The following is a 10506-nucleotide window of genomic DNA, read 5'->3' on the forward strand; positions in this document are numbered from 1 at the left end:
CAAGCTCGAACCGTGAACCTTGGGCCGCAAACTCCGGGCCGTGAACTCTTCGGAACCCTAGCCGCCGGCCGCAAACTCCTCGCAAAAAACACCGATTTTTCGACTTTTTTGCTCCAAAACTCGATCAACAACCCTTTTTTATGAAAAACATGAAGAACAAACCCCCCTTATTTTTGCGAGATCTATCCAAAAACGCAAAAATATTTCGAAAATAAGATCAAATAATGCCCCAAATCTGAAAAAATTGACTGATACAACTTGGCTCTGATACCAATTGTAAGTCCCTAATTTGCCTGTGTATCAATCAGATCCGTTTGATGGTGCGGAATCCCAATCAAACGGATGATGTCATATCAAATATAAGAGAAGAAGAAGAAGAAGAATATGATGAATCTATGTATGAATTGATTAGAATGAAGATCCGAATACAAAAGATTCACACACACACACACGTTTCTCTCTCTCTAGGCCGTAAACTCTCTTCTGTTCATCAATCTTTTTCTCACACCCCTCACCCCTATATATATATACACAAGAATATGGGCCGGTGGACATGGGCCGTAAACAGGGTTTACGGCCGTAAACACCCCCTTGGCCATAAACTTGATCATAAACACACAAGATATTACATAAAAATACAATTTCCTAGAAAAGCAAAGTATAAACCAAAATATCAACCCAACCGTAAACACCCCCTTGGCCATAAAATTGACCGTAAACACATAAGATATTACATAAAAATACAATTTCCTAGAAAAGCAAAGTATAAACCAAAATATTGACCCAACAAGGAGTGATCCTAGTCAACTAGCATAGTCGTACTCTAACAGTACATCTATCTTAACATACACAAGATATATAATGAGATACATGTCATAGTGAGAAACTCACCCGAATCAAAGAACCGAAGAAGAACACCAACATAGTCAACTCCTTGCATTGATCAAAACCATAAACTGAAAATTATAGAAGATGCACCAATATATGAATATGAGTTGCTAGTTGATCCTTACTCAACAAAGCCTTCCTTCAAACGGCCAAAACACCAACAAGGAGCTCAAAAGACAGTAAGAGAGGCTATGGTTTCAAAATAGGGTGATGAAGACTAAAGGAGATGACCTTATCCAAGAGTTAAGGTCCTTAAATATGGGAGAAACCCTAAAAATCTTGGGTTTGGGCTGTAGCAGCCACCACATCGTGGTCGCCCTTTCACAACATCGTGGTATCCATCCGGATACACTTTTCATTAAGTCTCATTCCATGTCATGGTCATCAACACACCACATCGTGTCAGCAAGTTTTCCCCATAAACCTTTTCTTTGACCCCTTTAAGTCTTTAACTGATCCATTCTGGAAAACGGTTGTTACAACCCCCCCCCCCCCACTTAAATTAGATTTCTTCCTCGAAATATGTCCTTACGAATTATTTGTAAAACACCCGCCGAAACCCTTGTGGGTTTTCCAAGTCCACTCCCTTCTGCATGAGATGATACAACCCTGAGTACTAGAATTTACAAAAACCATCATAAGGATTTCAAAATCATGCACATGATTGACTCATAAATGGAAACTTTCAAAGGTTGAAATCTCATGTTGAAATCTCATCCACCGTATCACTGGAACAAACCCCTAAACAAACATCCTCTCTTTGACACCAAAAGTTGAATCAATCCTCAGTGATAAGTACAAGACCTAACCAAAAACTGAATACCAACATGTTGCAACTAACCATCATCAAGAGGTACTCAATCGTCACATATTATTTGAAAACTCTGAAGTGGTGCTTGACTTCTAGGAAAATAAGCCACACCATACATTAGCCATGCTGAACAAAAATTCACAGATTTGATCCGTCGAAGACCTCCCTTGGCCTTGCGTCGTCTTACTGATAACTGGATAATGGAATCCATGACCAACCGCCATAGCCGACAACCTCACACTTAAATGTAAAAGTAAAAACCTAAAAAATCCCAACAAAAAAAGACTAAACTAGCCTATACATCAATACGGCTCTAACAACCTTTACGTCTAAACAAAGGAAAAACTAAGTAGACAATGACAGGTTTGTTTCAACCTAAGTGAATGATATGGGCCAAATTGTAGCCTTACAAAACTCCATGGTCTTTTAAACAAAGATACAAAGATGACAAGAAAAAAATGACACGAGACGGACCCCTAGTCTACTAGATCCTATCAGGTTTTCGGATCGTGCTTCGAACCCCAAATCCTTCATCTACCAAGAATAGGTAGAGATACCCTCACACAACCCTCGACCTGAGCTTAATCACTAACTAAATCTTGCACTGCTACCGATGCTTCAAGTCTTTAAATGAGATAACCTTGAATATTAAACATCTACTTTATTGGTCACAACTGACTGTTGGAAAACATTCATTGCATATGCTTTATTCCTAACGAAGATCCGAACATGTTTATCCTTTATCCTTGAATATAAAACTTCGAGATAACCCGCAACTCTTCAATCTTGCATCCTGAATAAAATGACTCTCCCCCACTTGGAATAAACTAGATTCCGGTGATTACATAATCCTTCCAATTTTGATCCAAACCATACAACAACAAGGGAACCAACCATAAACAATCATTCAATATAGTACCAGAGTTAATAAAACAATACCATTTAATGGACCATTCAATATTACAATTGAAGCGAGGAAAACATAAGAAGGAAATATACAAATGCCATCAACAATGCAACACACGACCGAACTGAAGAACTGATAACTCAAACCCTGACCCTGGGGACTCCAGTTGTCCCATGTCGTCCATTTGGTAACTGCCAAGCTAAAGGTGTTTGATCCAAAACCATCCCATATGCTATTAGAGGACAATCACCCTTAACATGGCATGGTTCACTACAAATGAAACAAACCCTTGACTTCCTTTTACTATAGTCCAAGATGTAGTGACCTTCCTGACTGCACCTGAAGTATCCTAAAACTAGCGCACGACAAATACCCAAATGATCCCAACTACACCTATCGTAGAACCCGCAAGTCTCTTGATCTCTTGACTGAATGCCAGACACCATGACCTTCTTGAATGTTGATGCTAGTACATGAGTCTGATCCTGCCTCCTCTTTCATTATGGGGTGTCCAACTCCAGCTCGATATTCTTGGTTGCCTCCACTAAACTGGAAAGAGGATTATGTTTAGAAATACCCATGAACTCCCAGATCTCCACCATCAACATATCATGGAAGCGAGTCATCATCTTATCCTCTATAGCCGCAAACTATAGGCAAAACCATGCTTTCTCACTGAACTTGGAGGTGATCTCAGCCACTGTCTCTATAGCTTGCTCAAGTGCCAAATACTCCCGAGACAACTGTTAAACCTCAATCACTGATACAAACTCTCTCATGAACCTGGTAACAAAATCCTCCCATGTCATAGAATCGATTACACTTGGTTCGAGACTCGCAACAATCTTGCACCACCAATCTTTAGCTCCATCATGCAACATACATGTTTTGAATCTGACCTTGGCCTCTGTCATGAAAAAATTGGCGAGAAAGGTACTCTCCATATCGACGTTCCATCGCATACTAATGATAGGCTCTCTCCTCCCTCAAGAAACGAGGAGCTCCACAAGCATCGAACTCCTTGAAGGTAATCGCATGACCCCATGGCTGACAAACCTCCAGCTCGGCCCGCAGAATCCCAAGGTGCTCATCCAACACTGAGATCAACTCATCCCTGAGTAAGCTAATCAAAATAGGAAAATCCTCTCTCATAAACTCGAAACCTCTACAACGATGATGTCACGGACATCCCACTCACTTAAATATGGATCTCCAACATGAAATCTTGAATCTAAAAGATAACAGGAACACATCAAAATTGATGCACAATGCTAACCCACACTATGCATACCTATCACACCCCAAAACCAGAACGGCGGAAACGTCTGGGGACGTATGGAGTGACTTCATGTACAATATCATAACAATTGAATAGTAATGAAACATAGCAACACAAACATTCATACATTTAGATTTTAAGTATTACATTGTTTACAACACAGTTGTTCCAAAAGTTGAATACAATTAACTGAAAAGTGGGAAAAACATGAGACGACGATGCTGTCCCTCAAGAAGGGTTGAGTACATGTCTATTGGTTTCCTGATAATACAAGTGATTTTGAAAATTGTGAACAATTAAGTTGGTGAGTTCATAAGCATTTTTGCATGAAAAAGGTTTGTAACAGTTTCGCGAAAGATGGTTTCGTATTTTTCTAGAAACTCAAATATTTCCTTTAACATGAGTTGAAATTGTAAGTAATCCATTTGTATCTTTTCCTTGTAAATTAGTTATGTATACTTCCAGAAAATCCAGTATTTTCTTAAAGGTGAATTGTAGTCTTAAACCCTAAGACCAAGACGTAAGTGGATATTGTACACAAAATAGTATATAATATCATTTCTTTTAATAAAACTAATGAAGCATAAGTTTCCCGTAAACCAAATAGTTTTGCTAATCCCCATGTGAGTTCTTATAACCATATTTGACATGACTGTTATGCATGAACGACATTCTTCAGGCGTCGGAGTTGGTAGACTTTTGTCACCCTAGACTTGCCAGTCTAATTGTAGCAAACAACTGAGGTGTGGGGTTGTCAATCCCATATAGATCTATACACATCGGTCTCGCTCTCCCTCCAGGGGACTCTCCTTATAATGCAGGACTTAAGGTGTACGCTAGGTAGGTATGGTGAAGGAAAGTCTCACAAGAGCATTAGTAGATTTACGTGAACTATGACTCCTTTTACTTGCAAAATAAGATAGTTATACCTTTAAATAATTATATGTGCCTTTGAAAGGTGCGATTTGTGACTTCCAAACTTTACCAATTATATTTTATTTTGTTGATTGAAACTATTTATATAATCTTTTATATAAATATAGTTGCGTATTCTAGCATGAAAATATGAAATCAAAATATGATATTTTGGGGTTAAAACCCACTAGATTAATAAATGATTATAATGTAACCATTTTTGTTAATAAAGCTATCTTTTAGTAAAGGTTCCCAAAAGCCATGTAGTTTTACAAATCATAACTTTTCTTATGATATTATAACTTGATTGTGTTTGCTTTAACCATATGTATATCACGAGTATTTATACCAAAAACTAGTGTAATCCATAACTTATGTACATAATATTTTATCTTTAACATAAAGATGAAAAACAAGAAATTATTTGTGGGATAAACAAAGTTTTACTTGTATTCCTCCTCCTCCCCCCCCCCCCAAAAAAAAACATGGAAAAAGCTTGAAAATATGGGGGTATGAACTCACCTTGACTTGGTTTACGGATTGTTGGGGGTGATGGAGTGCAGATCTCAAGCATAAACTCTTGGATGAGTTGATGAACTCCTTTGGAAGGAATGTTGTCCTAAGAGTTTTTATCACATATTAATTATGTAAAATAATATGAATCTACCATGAAAGTGATATAAAATACTAGATTAATGGGATAACTTACCAAAAACTCTAAGGAAGCTTGAAGAGTTAAGCCTTTAGCAAATCCCTACTCTTATTCTTGAGAGGAAAATTAAAGAGAAAATGAGGGAAGTTGGAGAGAAATGGTGGGGGTTTGTAATGTCTTACTGTCGTTGTTAAAGGTGAAAGAACAGATGGGATATGTACTTGGAAATATGTAGATTAAAACATTGTTATTTGGTGGGTCTTACATGGGTTACTGTGAGTGCATTGGAAATGGATGAAGCTTCACATCTTAAAGTCAAATTTTCTTGTCTTGTTCTCACCTATGACCACAAACACCTTAAAATATCTTAGCATGAAGTTTATTTTCGGTTTTGGTGTGGCCCATGAAAGGGTTTACGGTTCATGTATCTCCCATTGAATGTGTATTCGGCCAAAGTGTGGTCTTTTAAGGGTGCTTACGGCCAAGGGATGGCCCATTTGAAGTGATTTTGGTCTTGAATGATTCCCATGGTTATGTTTTCGGTCCTAGGAATTTCCACTAAGGGTTTTCGGTTCTAAGATTTCTTAGGTAGGAGATTTCGGTCATGAGATGTTCTAGGGTGGGGTACCAGGCTAGATATTAAAACAATGTTCACATTTCATGATTTCTATTCCCACATTTTGACTAGTCTTGTTTTATTAAACTTGTTTACTTCAAGGGGTAATTTACGATATGGTTTTTAAAGTTTAAGTATATAATAACTTATATAAAACATGCTCTTCATGGCTTTCAATGTTCTAGGGCATCTGGTTATGTTGCGAATTTTCTTGTATAGGGTTAAGGTTTAGACCTAGCTTGATCTAAAATCTTTCGGGTTGTCACATCATCTCCCCGTTAGAGGGAATTTCGTCCCGAAATTAGCACCTTGGACGGCTGTTGCAACTAGGAGGAAAGTTACGGGTATCTCTATTTTGTCTAGTTTTTTCATTCCTAGGAGACTTTAGATCCTTGCTTTGGTGTTCCAGCGGACCTTCGCTATTGGTATTTGGCTTTGTTTTCATTCTTTCGTTCTCCCTGTCCATGATCCTCATATGTTCCTCTTCAGAGTGTAGGTTCTTGTTTACTTAGGTTTCGTCAAGTGGGATTACCAGGGCATCGACGATTAGATACTTATTAGGGTTGGACACATGGAATGTGGGATGCATGATGTTGAGTTCTTGTGGTAACCGAAGTTTATAGGCTACCAGACCGATCTTGGCTCCTCCTCGTAGTCCACCTTTTGGTATTCTTCAGGACCTACTTCTAGGTTCTCCTCATCAACCTCTTCTGGCTCCTCCTCGATCCATCTGTTAGCTACCACGGCAGGGTAGTGGATGTCTTCGTGATGAAATTCAGCCATGATATTATCTAAGTTGAATTACATGACAGCGGAAATCATTATCTTCGATGCGTGTGTACAGTATCGTTGGGCTCTTCTCACGAACAACCTTCAAAACATTTTATCCACAATTGTAAGCATAAAGCTTAGTGAGTTCCCCAATATACCACATATTACATCATATATACAATTCATGTACACAAAGTCCTCGAATCTAACACAGAGCTACATGTACTCCTGATCACAAGCATAAAGCATACAAAATAGACCTAACCCAACCATACATAACGATCCCTGCCCAAAGAGTATAATGGACCCAACCCCAACTCAAATAATGGGCCCCATCCAACCTGCATAATAGGCCTTACCCAACATACATCACGAGCCCCTCCCACATACATAACAGTCCCCGCCCAAAGAGTATAACGGGCCCAACCCTAACTCATATTATGGGCCCAACCCAACATACATAACAAGTCAATACCAGTAGCCAACTCCTAACCTTTCATATAAGTTCATAAAGTCATATGTAGTCAGAGATCAGATAGAAAATCGAACAGATGGTCTACCTGAAAGCAATAAATCAAACAAGAACCATGTAATAAGGCTTTAGACCAAGATTTCTCAAGCTATCCAACTTAACCACCTACAACCATTACTAACTGTACCCTAACCAATCATCACACATAATAGTGTCATATAGTCCATAGGACTTGATAGAAGGTTGGAGACCTTTTGTGGGCAAGCTTTTGGAGCAAAACAACGAAACTAAATTTGTGTCTACACACGCAATACCATAATTTTGTTGCTATTACACTACTAGAAAACAGACCATTAATGACGTGCAAACAATGACACACACCGATAGAGGACATGCATTTGTGGGCGCCCCAAAAATAAATGTCAGTTTTCAAAAATCTTAAGGATAGAAGACACGCATTTATGCGAGCCCTAAAATTAATGTCAGAAAAGAAAAGAAAAAAAATGCGGAGGGCGCCTTTCATAAAATGTGCGTCGTGTAAGAGTGTCGCTTTATATTTTTTTTTAATGAAACACACTTTTAGGCGGGAAATGATATCGACTAAAATTAACCTCCGCCTATTAGATCCACCAAAATTTTCGAAGACCCGCTCATTCTTTCACCTCCACCTGCCGATGATCTTCATTTTCTCCCTTCATTCTCTCTGTAAAACCTAGCAGCCGCCACCACCAAAAACATGGTTTTATGCTGTCCTTCATTAATAGCTAAAGGGGGGAAATCCCCCAAAATTTTAAAGTACCCCGCTCACTCTCTCCTTAGATCTCCAACCGATGGATCGACCTTCATTCTCCCCCCCCCCTCTCTGTAACACCCTCGCTTCATAAATAAATTTCTCTCTCATCCTTCTATGGTATGTATGTATGTTGTGATAATGCATGTATGTGTATATGTATGTGTGCGTGTGAGTGTTTGGGTGAGTTGTAAGTATGTATGTGTGAAACCATAGAGTTTGAGTTCATCACATTTGTTCTTATATCCTTCAACTATGCAAATCAGAAACAGCACCCCAAAATCAAAACTCAGCAACAATTGATGAAGGTTATTGGAATCAAGAGAAATCATCTCCTACTCTGAATCGGAGACAAACCAGGTATATACTCTTTCTTTATAGCGCAAAAGGGCATGAGCGATTCAAATTAATCTAACCTGTCCATTTGACGACTGATCTCTGCTACTACCAAACAAAGATTATAATTATTTCACAGACAATGCTCTTAAATCAACCTTTGGTTGATTAGTTTTTGTTAGAAAATGTCATTTGGTTTCCTTTCTTGTATTTATTTCTCAAATTTTTTAGGTTCTGTGAGAATTGAAAGTCAATGTATTATGATCAACAGGAATGTGCACATTATGTGTTTGTTAAAATGTCTAAACCAAATTTTAAGCTTCATTAGACCACTTAACCTATCGCATCAGCCATGAGACATTTCTTTTCTGTAACCAAATATGTAATATGGATTTTTCTGATTTTACATATCAATAATATTGAACCAAAAGGGGGTTTAAACACTAATGGACTTTTTGCATAGTGCTGAAATTAGGTTTTAGAGAAACTGCTATATATAAATTTAACTTCATATTTTTGCAGAGAGTTGTATCCTTTTCAATTATTTATATCTTATTTTGTTAATCAATAACTGTAATTTCCTATTTCCTTCAAGATATTTGGAAGAGGCCCTAAAGATTATGGTGAAACATTCCATCTATTTCCATGAAAAGGTCAGACTTTAAGCCAATAAGTCATGATTGGTTTGAAAAGTAAGTTACAAATGATTCTCTTCAAGAACGGTTGTTGTTTCCATCTCTAAAAATTAGTTGTTTTCTAATTTTAGATACTCTAACAGCTGCTCATGCCTGCTCATGAAAGTGTGTACTTCATAACACTCATCATTCTTTTTAAAAATGGTTTTGGTTATTTTATTTATTTTCTTTTGCTTGTGAATCAGGGGTGAAGTATATAAAGGGCCAGGAGGGGTTGTTGATGAGACAATCAGTCAATCAGCACTCCTGCCTTATTCTCCAACTCCAAGTATGAAGTCTGAATTCTAAAGTCTTGCCTGAAGCCTGGAATTAATTGATCAATGTGAATACTGAATTGTGAAGTGAAGCCCGGAAAAAATGACAATCTTAATTACTTAATCAGGTTTGTTTTTTTATTTTATAATTTTTTTTTCACAATGCAGGATTTGAACTTACAAAGATCAACTTAACGACACAAAAAATAACTAAGATAGTCTATATATTATTGAACTTACAAAGATCCTTCTGTCTAGATGTTTCTGCATTACTGTCCCACAATTTCTTTTTTGTCAAGAAAAGCTTAAATCTTACACAAGAAAAGCTTAAATCTTATTTGTGTACATTATCGCTATCCAGTGCTTACATTCACCTTTGCAGGATGGAGCATCCCAGACAAAACAAAATCTTGGTAAGTTCACTTATTCAGTAAGGGACAATGCAGCTGGTGCAGTTGCAAAGATTATTATGGCCCACTAGAATGTTGTCCCACTATATCAGGTCTGCATACTAGCTAGTCTTTTATATATATATATATATATATATATATATATATATATATATATATATATATATATATATATATTCCTTAGATTATGATTAAGGATGTTAATCGGGTCAACCCGATTGGGTTTCGGGTTAATTGTGTAGTGTTAGTCGGGTTTTTAATTTGAAAAAATCACCTGAAACCTGACCCTATTAAGCTACGGGTTAGTTGGGTTTGGATCAATCGGGTTTCAGAATGATAGAGTCGGGTCAATTGGGTTAGTCGGGTTGATACTGGTAATCCATTATGTAATCTAATTTTCCTATTTTCATAATCTATTAGAGATACATAAACATTACATTCTTTTTAACTAACTTGGTTGAATTTATCATTCACATAAGGTTTACTTTTGAAGCAGTTTGTTTATCATTATGGCGGAACATTTTGAACATTTTGGGTGCATGAATAATAGAAAGTCCATGCAAGTGATTCTAGGAAGAAAGTAAGTGCACATCTTATTTAATTAAACATGTTGGTGGTATTACTCATATATCAATTGCAAATTAACAAACGAATTAAAAATAGTATCAAACATGATACGTCAAAAGCCAAGAGTGAGGAAAAAAAGCCAA

This window comes from Lactuca serriola, chromosome 4 (genome assembly GCF_051521515.1).
Source record: "Lactuca serriola cultivar US96UC23 chromosome 4, Lser_US96UC23_V15, whole genome shotgun sequence".
Lineage (NCBI taxonomy): Eukaryota > Viridiplantae > Streptophyta > Magnoliopsida > Asterales > Asteraceae > Lactuca > Lactuca serriola.